The 10,831-nt window shown below is 40.5% G+C and overlaps 1 long non-coding RNA gene across 1 annotated transcript; it reads right to left on the minus strand.

The window, feature by feature from the left end:
- Window positions 1-8,478: 8,478 nt before the first annotated feature.
- Window positions 8,479-10,521, minus strand: LOC109940932 (uncharacterized). The gene is made up of 3 exons (XR_002263700.2): window positions 10,148-10,521; window positions 9,120-9,198; window positions 8,479-8,984 (listed from the first exon to the last, which is right to left on the minus strand). It is a non-coding gene; the product is annotated as an uncharacterized lncRNA (long non-coding RNA).
- Between the last annotated feature and the right edge of the window lie 310 nt (window positions 10,522-10,831).

Below are 10,831 nucleotides of genomic sequence, written 5' to 3' on the forward strand. Positions count from 1 at the left end.
TTGCATAACATCACATCATCACATCATTTGCATAGCATAACATCATACATCATATTGCATCAATGACGCAAGAAGGGGGTTCAATGTTGATATTCGAAGATTGTTTCGAAGAAACAGTGCCAAGGCACAAGAATAATTATCGAAGAAGCATACCTTCGTCAAACTCCGAAATGAAAAGATCTATTAGTTACTGATTTTACGACGATTGGATGTTTTTATGAAAATACCGATATTATTTACGAAGCATGAAAAGAAGGGAAGGTGTTTTTTCGTCGAAGGCTCAAAAAGCGGTATGTATGTAAAGTTTCATGCATCGTAAAGAATTGAACCATAAATAGCTTATATATTACATTTAAAGTTACAAAATATTACACATGTTGTTCAACAAATATTACATTCCAAATATTTTTACAATAACATCTAATCTTTCCTTAGAACTACTTCTACAGCTTCGTTCAGTAGTTGATCAACAACTTTATCCATGATAGCTTCGGCCATTTTTCTAATTTTGTCATCCCCCTTCGCATGGGGGACCACCGATGGCTCGGCAGGCTCTGAGGGAGGAGAAAGTGCGGCTGTGTTACAAAGTGTAAACAAGTTCGAAATCAAAAAATTACAACAAAGAGCCAAAAATTACTAGTCAATACCTATTTTCCCTTCGAGATCCGCACTTTTCTCAGCGGCCTCTGCTACTTTTCTAGCGTCATGAATACCTTTCTCGCTTTTTCGTATAATTTCTTGGGCCATCTCCCGGCCACCATTGTCCCAGATGTCGGTGAAAAATTTTCCACCAACCGGGCTTGCCTCGGCTGAAGGGTCTTTTATGTCTTCAAGGGACAAGTCGGCTTCTGTTTGTGCCAAGGATTTCACGTGATCGCAGCCTTTTTTCTCCAAAACAGTGGCAATCCCCCTAGCACCTGAGAAGGCACAAATGTCTCCGCGGCTATTCAAAACTTCTTCAAAAGCTTCAGCTTCGTGGCTGATCCATCCAATTGGGCCCTCGGGGTTGCCCCTTATGAAATTTTCTTCACTCGAGAATGCGCCAACGCTGGCGAAGCTGGTTCTTATTTTCTTAACACATTCTACAGATTTTTCATAACACCTTTTCTTGGATGCACGAAGCTCTTCAACGTTTTTCTCTAGATGATTTGACCATTGTTCACTAATTTCTCGTTTGGCTTCTTCAACCGTGCATTCTTCTTTAGCTCTGGCTAGCTGTTTCCGAAGATCCTCAATTTCGCGCTTCTGAGCCTCAGCTTGAGCTTTGAAAGTAGCTTCGTCTTCTTTTATTCTATTCACCAGCGAATGTAATATTTTATCTTTTTCGAGACCTTCGTTTCTTAGTTCAATTACTTCGGAAAGAAGGTTGCTCAAGGCTATGGTACACCCTTCGTCTTTGGCATCTTTTTGTGCCCTGAGGGCATTGCTAAGTATAAGGCCCTGTAAAAAATGCGTTAATAAGTTCAGGCAAACGAAAAATTTTGGTTTCAAGGAATAATACAAAGATCTCATTTTTTCACCTTCAAGCTATTGTACGCCAAGCTGTCGGCCAACTCTTTTTTGGACAACACCGAGAGCCCGTCTTCTAATGTTGGGAATCCGAAGCTCTTGCTCATCTCCCGACAGACAGAAATCTCCTTGCTGTCAGGGAGACAATACAAGAAGTCTTCTTCTCCGCTGCCGTTGAATATCAATGCCCCCTTTGGATATTTCAGTTTTTGGGCATAGAACTGAGCCTCTTGCTTTTCTTTTTCAGTCAACTCTTTCCCCGAAGCATGTCATAAAATATAATTGAAAGCTTCGGAAAATGCTTCGGGGGCCGCAGTGCCAGTTTCTTCAGCCAAAATTTGTTCTGTTGCTTCTGTTTCTTTGGTTTCCAAGGATTTCACCTTGGCGGGCTCTGAAGGCCCAGCTTCAGTCTCAGCTTGGTGCTTTGAAGCTTCGGCACCAAAGGCTTCGATTTGTACTTCGGGAGTTTTGGCAATTTTCTTCTGAGTAATGCTTGAAGACTTTATTGTCTCCAATACATCCAGTACATTAACCATCCTTTTTCTTTTAGGGGTCATTGCTGGACCCTTTTGGCTTTTTGGTACTTCAACTTTTGCTGAAGGACTTAAAATTTCAGATGTCCTTGTTTCTTTAGCCTTCAGTTCTTCTATTTTCTCCATCTCCGGCATTATGACCGGCTCTTCAATATTCGGCAGGGGAGTCGGCTCCTTGGCTTCGGGGGCCGAAGAGGTTTCACCGACAAACTCGGGCACTGTGGCCGGTTCAATATAGCGTGGCTGGTGTGTAAGAACCTTCATCTTTTTCTTCTTCGGCGATGGCTCATTAAGAGCGGCTGAAGCAGCTTCCTTCACAGAAGCTGTATCTTTCCTTTTTTGACCCCGTGTTGGGTAACGATAGTCAGGATAGACGAACCCAATGGCATCAAATACTCGATTGAACCTTTTCTTCTTCCAGCCTCCGAAGGCTGCAGACAGAGCAGTATCTTCTGCCTTCGAATATGGTCCAAGCAGTTCATCGCTTGTGGCCTCAATACATTTCAGCCAGTCATCATCTGGCTCGACAAACTGATCTCCATATCTGAAGGTATATTTTAGCCTAACTAGTCCACCTTCGTCAGGTTTGCTGATGGTTTCCTTTGGTATTTCCCACTTTTCCACAAGTGGCCATACTCTGAAGGAAATATGCTCCTGGATCAAATCCCTCGTTCCGATGAAAGAACAAACTACACCGAAGGCTCTCCGGCATTGTTTGGCTGCTTCGTCAATATCCACCTTCGGTTTCCAAAGGCCAAAACGCTGCCAGATGGGGCGCATGATGATATCTTTAATATCTTCTCGTGTCTTCAAGTCGTTTTTCACATAGAACCATTCCTTCATCCAGTCCCCAGGCCATCTCGTCCAAAATGTTGGCACGTGACAGCTTGACTCAGAGCGGGCACCGAAGCTGTAACAGCCAAAATTGTTATGGTATTGCTCTTTACCCCAGGGTTTTGTCTCATATAATAACTCATGCATGCTACAGAAACTTTTTGCATTTGGCTCCAAACCTTGGCTCTTCATGGCCCATACGAAGACTCACATCCTTATGATTGCTTCGGGAGTAATTTGATGAAGGCAGATTTCAAATATTTTCAAAACTTCTACCACAAAACTGCTCAAAGGAAACCGAAGCCCAGCCTTAAAGAAACTTTGGAATATCACGACTGCATTCTCCTCGGGAGTCGGACAAGTTTTCTATCCTTCGTCAGCCCTCACAATAGATAAATCCCAAAAATATCTACCCCTCATATTGACAAGATGGCTTTATTTAATGCTTGATTTTCCAAAAACTGCATGGCTTGGTCGCCAGGGTCGATCTTCGGAATCCTCACCGCCACTTTCCACATCATAACTATCACTATCACCAGTGTCTTCAGATGGGCCCTCTAAAATCTCCTTAGTAATCTTCTCTGTGTTTGTCTTTGCTATTTATTCAAGGAAGCCGAGATTCATCTCTTTGGAAAGGCTTAGCTTCGACTCAACGACAGCTTTCTTGTCTTCAGACATCTTCAAAAATGCTAAGAAAGTGCTCTCAAAGACGAAGCTTAAAAATTTAAAAAGAAAGGCAAGCGTTGGTGTGCAAAGAGCTAAAAATTAGGAAGGCAAGAGCAGACGACAAGAAAGAGTGCTAAATGTGCTCGCGGTGCGTTCTTATTTATACGCCCAATACGTTGCAAGTGGCAGGGCCCCACTTGTCATTGACTATTGCTATTCTAGCAAAGGGAAGGTGTTTTTTCGGACCTTCGGCTTAAGGCCTTCGTCCATATCGCAATTTGAATTTATCATTCTAACAAATTAATATTACGAGGGGCTACTGTTGGGGGCCTTCGGCTTCCGAAGGTCCTCAAAAACATGATTTAACAATGTTTCTGGAGTATAATACATGAACAGGTATCTTCGGATTTGGATCAGAACTACAACATGAAGAGGCACAAAGAACACGAAGGTTGGCGCAGAGCCGAAGCTATGTGCAGGAGAACTTCGGCATGACAGCAGAAAAGGGAACCGACTTAAAAAGGAAAAGGCTATTCAGACCTTGATGGATTACTATAGGGTCATTAGCAAATGTAAAGGGCATGGGTGTAATTTTACATGGGCTGCGTCCCGTGCCTATAAATAGGTGAACAGTATCCCCGTACTGTTCACGCTGACTTGGCATTTGCTTTCACATCACGCTTGTACCCTTGCTTTCCTTCGAGTCGAAGGTACATTTATAATTTGTTATTATTAATACAGTAACTCAAATAAAAATAAGTTGATAATAATGTTTAAAGTATTTATATTATTTTTTATATCTTATGTATGAATCCTTCTCCATCATTTATTGTGTTTATGAAGGCTTGTCCTTCATAACCTTCGTCCGGGATTCATTATATCCGAAGGGAGATAATGCTTCGAAGGACGAAGGACTTTAACATTTAACATTTTCTATGTTGCCTTGTTCTTAACTCTTAGCATTTGAGAACAAGTCCCCAACAGCATCAAAAGTGAAGACTTCATACATAGCCAAATTATAGATCCAATGTATAAACAACATTGTTGAATACGAAGCTTTGTTGCTAGGCTTCAGAAAGCTTAAAGCAATGGTTGTAAAAAGAGCAATTCTCAAATCTGACTCCCAAGTCATTACATGCCATGTTGATAAGACCAGGAAAGCAAAGAACCCAGCCCTGGAAAAGTATTTTGAAGAATATCCTGAGGCTAGATAATGAACATGCTCATATACTGGCTAAGTATGTGGTTCAAGGGCTCCCTCTATGTCACACCCGGTTTTAGGGGCAAAACCGAATGCATAGCATATGTGTGCCAGGATCCATTTTCCACACATATGTTGACGTCACAAGTGTAATATATCAAAAGACAATGCAAAAGGTGTAAAGAGAGTAATAAATTTATTACATCATCTAGACATAAATGTCTTAAATAGTTTCATCATTACAGTACAACAAAAATATCAGGAGCAATCTCCCACACGAAGATGACCGGCACATTGCTAGACTTAGTAATCGTCAACATCCACATCAAAATCTTCCTCATCAACTTCTGATCAAAATATTAGCAAGGGCTGAGCTCACTTATGGAGGGGGCTCAGCAAGTGGAAGGAGTTATGCAAGTTTAACAAGGTAGGTATGGTTATGCGGTAAGCATTTTAGTTGGTCAATATTTTATTAACAACACCTAACTTACTAATTGTAAGTATATCCCAAAATATCCCAATTAATCATAAGCATATGATTATATCAAAAGCACTAAGTGAAACCACTTAAGCAAACCATTTATAAATCATCGGATCACGATTTATTCTCCATATTTGAGTGTAATTATCATGTGAGGGTCTAGGTTGCTCTTATCCGTGAGCACGGCTGACATATCAGTTTTACACTCTATAGAGGTGGTACAACTTTACCCATAAGCCATGTATCCCATCTAGTCTGGGCTGTACGAACCCTTAAACACTACCGAGGTGAATGGATAGGGATCCAATATGAGGCTTTCACAAAACACACTTAATACAAAACAACCTACTAAGGTTTCCAAGTCAGTGTGGAGGCACTCTGAGCGAGGCAGCTTAGCCAAGACTACGTTCCCATGTTATCGTGAGCTGCCACCACTGCCGACCCCCTCTTGCCCATATTTCAGGAAAGGTTACTAAGTACTAAGCGTATTAAGCTAATTACCAAAACCAGAGCCATGATAGCACTCATGGTTTGTTATCTTAGGTGGTCACAACATGTTCTGTTTAATAAACTTTGATCTGATTTAATCATTGGATTAAAACAACAATATACATTTCGTTTACAAACAATAATACCTTCAAAGAGTGGCATCATAGTGATAAAATTGAGCAATATCATAAATACTAAGTATTACTTTAATTCGAGGTTAAACTAGGAAAATGGTTGGTATTTCTAAGTAGTTCTATTTAGGCAAAACCCATCAAATTATACAAATATTCAAAAGTAAATATTATTATATGTATTATTTGGGTGCAAACAAAAATGCAGAGGGAGAATCCACTTACCTTGCTCAAAGGTGTCATGCAGATCGTCGTCAAACGTATTTTAGTCTTCTACCACGAAATCACTTCTAATATAGATTCACATATCGTACATACAAAAGAAAACATTCACCAAATAAATAAAAATTCACCATTACATGAATAACATTCACCACACAAACCATACTTATGGTAATCTATTTGCTATGACATAAACTATAGCTCTACTTTGGTTGCCACTAGTAAAGGTTATGTGGACATTCGACTAAAAGTAGTTTACATAACATGGCTTAGATGAAATGATTTAACTTATTCTATAGAAATAAATTAATTATTACTTAATTATTTCTACTATTAACAATGATCTCATTTTAGTTCTATCTTTTCTTTCTAAAAGAAAATGTCGTTATAATAATTAGAGGTCAAAATATTTTAATAATAAATTCAACCACTGATTAGACTACGACATTTGAATTATTACAAACACTGTACTACTTATCACTTTCGTGTTAATAAAGTTTCTATTATTTATTTAGTAGCTCTAAATTAAGTATATGAATTTATGAGTATAAACTTCTTGACAACTTCTAAAATTCATAAAAAACAAAGTTAATTACTCATCTAGTGTTTTCATCACTAACACATGGTCTACCAAATTCTGTCATTCTTCTTTCTGATCCAAAATTCTAACATAATTGTAATAACATGACTGATACTAATATGTTAATTCATCGCACATATACTCAAAATCAATCATTTACAGACATGAATTCCAAATCACAATATTTCCAAATTACAAAAAATAATTACAAAATTCATGAACTAATTCAAAACATAATTTTGAAGGTATTAACAAAAACAATCAGGTTATCTTCAACCTCCAGTCCTTGTGTTTGAGCAGGGAGCGGTCGACGGCGGGGCACGGCGTGGCGAGGTCGGGCGCGGCCGGGGCACGATGCGGCGAGGGCGCCACGAGTTCAGGCAGGGCGCAACGAGGTTGGGCGTGGCCGGGGTGGCGCGGTCCGGCGAGCTCCACGGATGGTGGCGGCTTCGGTCGGTGTGCACAGGCGAGGGAGAGAGAGGAGAGGGAGAAAGAGTGGACAAGGGGAGGGAGAGAGCTCTAGTCGGGGCTACCTTTTATAGACGGAGAGAGGGAGGAGAAGAGCCAGGGAGAGAGGAGGGAGAGGCCGGTGGCGGCCATTAATGGTGCCGACCGTTTCCTCCATTGATGGGGGTGAGTGGAGGGGAGGGGAGAGGAAGGGACCGACGGCTTCTGGTGCTCCTAACCGTGGGGAGGCGAGCAGGCGCTAGGAGGTGAGGGGGCACGGGCGCGGTGGGCTTCATGGGCGGCGCGGCGCGGCGCTGAGTGCAGGCGCGCGTGTCCGAGCAGGAGAGAGAGGCAAGGGGCCGAGCGGGCCCGCCTGGAAGTGAGTGGGGGGGGGGGAAGTCAGGTGGGAGGCCGCCCAGAAGGGCACTCGGCTGGGCCGAATCCGGCTAGGGTTAGTTTTCATTTTTTTATTTTTTATTAACTATATGAATATATAAATACTAGGTACGTGCCCGTGCGATGCCACGGAACATAAATTGACGAGCCTCCAATCGCTCTGGACGGTAGCGACGGGCTACGTGAGTACAATGGTGACAGTAAAATCCATGATTAAACATAGACATGGAACGATATAAACATGTAATATTATTATAAATTAAACTTATGTCGAACAAACATTATCATATCAATAAATTATTTATAAAGAGTAAATATATAATGTTTAATCATAAACAAATGTCGACACCTTGTACACTAATCTAATCCTTTTAGAGATACCGATAAGTCTCTGTTGTATTAAACTTGAATGTTAGATGTCACTAAGATATCTTGTTATCAATGAAATACAAGAACAACAAAAGCCTTTGGCCTCAACCAAGTTTGGTTAGGGTAGACGTGATGTGTAAGAGAACACTAATGATATCACATTCATATCATGTTTCACAAAAAAATGTTATTACTATGACTTAACACATGAAAACATACCGCACCAGAAATAGGCCATCTTCTAAAAAAGTTATACTCTCACCTTCAACTATTACAACTGTAATAACTGATCCTCTATGAGTCGAATAAAAAATAACTAAAGTGACCCCAGACCCCCAGGTGGTAGTAAATCAAAAATAACTAAAGTGACCCCAGACCCCGAGGTGGTAGTAGTAGCTGATTGTGCACTGAACTAACATAGATGAAAAAATAGAAATAAAATGGTACCCCTTACTTTAACATGGCAGTTTTACCTTTTCACCACCTCTTAGATTAAAATCCATCCAAGCAATACATAGCGGAAAATTAGCGAGAGGAACATCATGATGCACAAGGATATTTTGTTCATCATCATCTGTTTATTGAAGAATGTTGACCTATTATCGATACTAATTTAGGGGTGTTTGTTTGGATTATACATTCCTGATGTTCTATTTCTTTCCAAAAGATGAAAAGTACGTCCAAAATTCTTTTTTTTACAAAATCAACCATCAAGCAATGCAATCCAGTGTGAGCTGACAAATTATTCAAGATGACATTTTTAACATCCAGTTGAAAAAAGTTGAGGAAAAGAAATCACTGAAACCCAAATGGTAGCTTACAAGAAAGAACTCCCATTGCACATTGTGTTGTCTACTCTGCATAACCGTCCACGCCTCCCTCTCAAACTTCCAGACCATATTCTCCATAAATTCAGTAGGGCTGGTTTGATTTGCTGCTAATATTAATCTATAAATTTATAACCCAAACGTTCATCGATGTACTTTTGAAGCTTTACAAGATTCAGGCCAACTTTCCTATAGCTATAGGCTTCTATTAGTTCAGATATATCATGTAGAAGTGGCAGTTCTTGAAGTCTTTCCTCTTTCTTCCCTAAATCTTCAAGTCTTGCTGCAATCAGTCCTTGCTGTTATATCATGAATATCACAATCTTTTCGATCCGATAAGGAAAATTACATGAGATCATCTGATGGGCGTGTAATCTATTCATTTATTAACTGAAATGACTATATGGAATTGTTGGTGGGATTGTGGAATATACCTCATCATCAAGAAGGCTTGAGAACTTGAAAACATGTTGGTCGTCGCCTTCTTGGGTCTGCTCCGAGTATTCCTTTACTCTTCGAATCAAGCATGAAATGAAGTATACAAGAGCAATTCAGTTTCAATGAACTGAAGTGTATGGAGCCTCATTTATTCACTCTGAAATGTCTTTGTTCAGTTAATGAAAAAACTTCGGAAAGTGCATGCATGCGCGTGGAGTCAAGCTCAATATTTGTCTGGGATTCATGATGGGCAATGAATGGACAAACATACTTGATTTGCATGCTCTAAATTTGTGACTGACTGACTGATCATAGGAAGAACACAACGGGGTCCAGTCTAGCAGGCTGTAGCAAAAGTAAAATATTTTCTTCTTTTTTAATGACCTCAGTTTTTTATACCAGAAATAAGCTGATAGGCCAGCATGTCTAATTTGCTTAATATTTTTGATGCGGATGGTTTTTAGCTACCCGTTGAGGTGATGTGGATCCATGAAGATATAGCATGATCTCCATAGATCATACATAATACAGGGAGGCACAGTTGGATGTGGATCTAGGATTGCTTCTTAAAGCAGTAAATTAAATAAACATCCATGTAAACTAATGCAAGGTAACCTCAATAATTTGTTGCATGTTTATTAATGATGATTAGAACTATTATTACATACGCAAGGTACCTTCAAACTACTATTGCACTTGTGGTCTGGTGATTAACCCCAAATTTCTAGAGTACAGGGGCGTGGGGGATAATGATGTCCTGGTGGGGACTTCTTGTCATGGCACCTCTTTCAGTGAACACATTTACGTTTTATTTCTATTTTTAGAATAGTTAGACAAACCATTATAGTATGGAGATAAATAACTCATGTAACAAACTATTTAATCCTACAATTGATATATCCCTTGTCAATGTATATCCCAGTAAAGACTTTCAAAACATTAAATCATTTGGCATAACAATTTGTCTTCTAAAGAATAACAGCAACAACAGAGCAACCATATAGAGGCAAGTTTGTGCAAAAACCTGTGAGTGTTGGGCACCAACTCCAACAACAGCACCATTTGGATCCGTGAAGACAATATGAACATATATCTGCCCAGCAGACATGTAGTTCGATTTGGCAGCTGAATTAATTATGTGATCAATTGCCTGAATATACAAAAGGGTACAATTAAGAAATTGTTTTCCAGCATATGGATTCGGCAGTATTCATAATCTCAAAGATAGAGAATAGCAAATGCTTCCAAGAAATAGGAAGCGAACAGAGAAGAGCAAAAACAGATATGCAATAAGATGCTCCAATAAACATGATTTTTCAAGGATTGCAAAACATGTAGAGAAAATGAGTAGAGAAATCAAAAGAAACCAACAAGCAGACATCTTTTCACTATTTTCTGAAGAGCGTGGGTGAGGATCGAGAGCGAGACCGATTACCCCGTCGATGGAAACCTCAATCAGATCCACACGAGCAGATAGGACCGTGGGCGAGGACCGATTACCTAGATCCATGGAGAGCGTGGGCGAGGATTGAGAGCGAGGGTCGTGATCTGGGTCGTGTCAGCGGGGATTGCAGGAGAGAGGAGAGTGGATCTAGGGCGCGGCCGCTATGGAATCGAGAATATCGCTGGGTCCGCTCTCCCACAAGGGAGCTCCCTGCGGGGGGGGGGGGGGGCCGCGCCTTCCATGGACGACGGAGCCGCGGAGATT

Source organism: Zea mays, chromosome 7 (genome assembly GCF_902167145.1).
Source record: "Zea mays cultivar B73 chromosome 7, Zm-B73-REFERENCE-NAM-5.0, whole genome shotgun sequence".
Classification (NCBI taxonomy): domain Eukaryota; kingdom Viridiplantae; phylum Streptophyta; class Magnoliopsida; order Poales; family Poaceae; genus Zea; species Zea mays.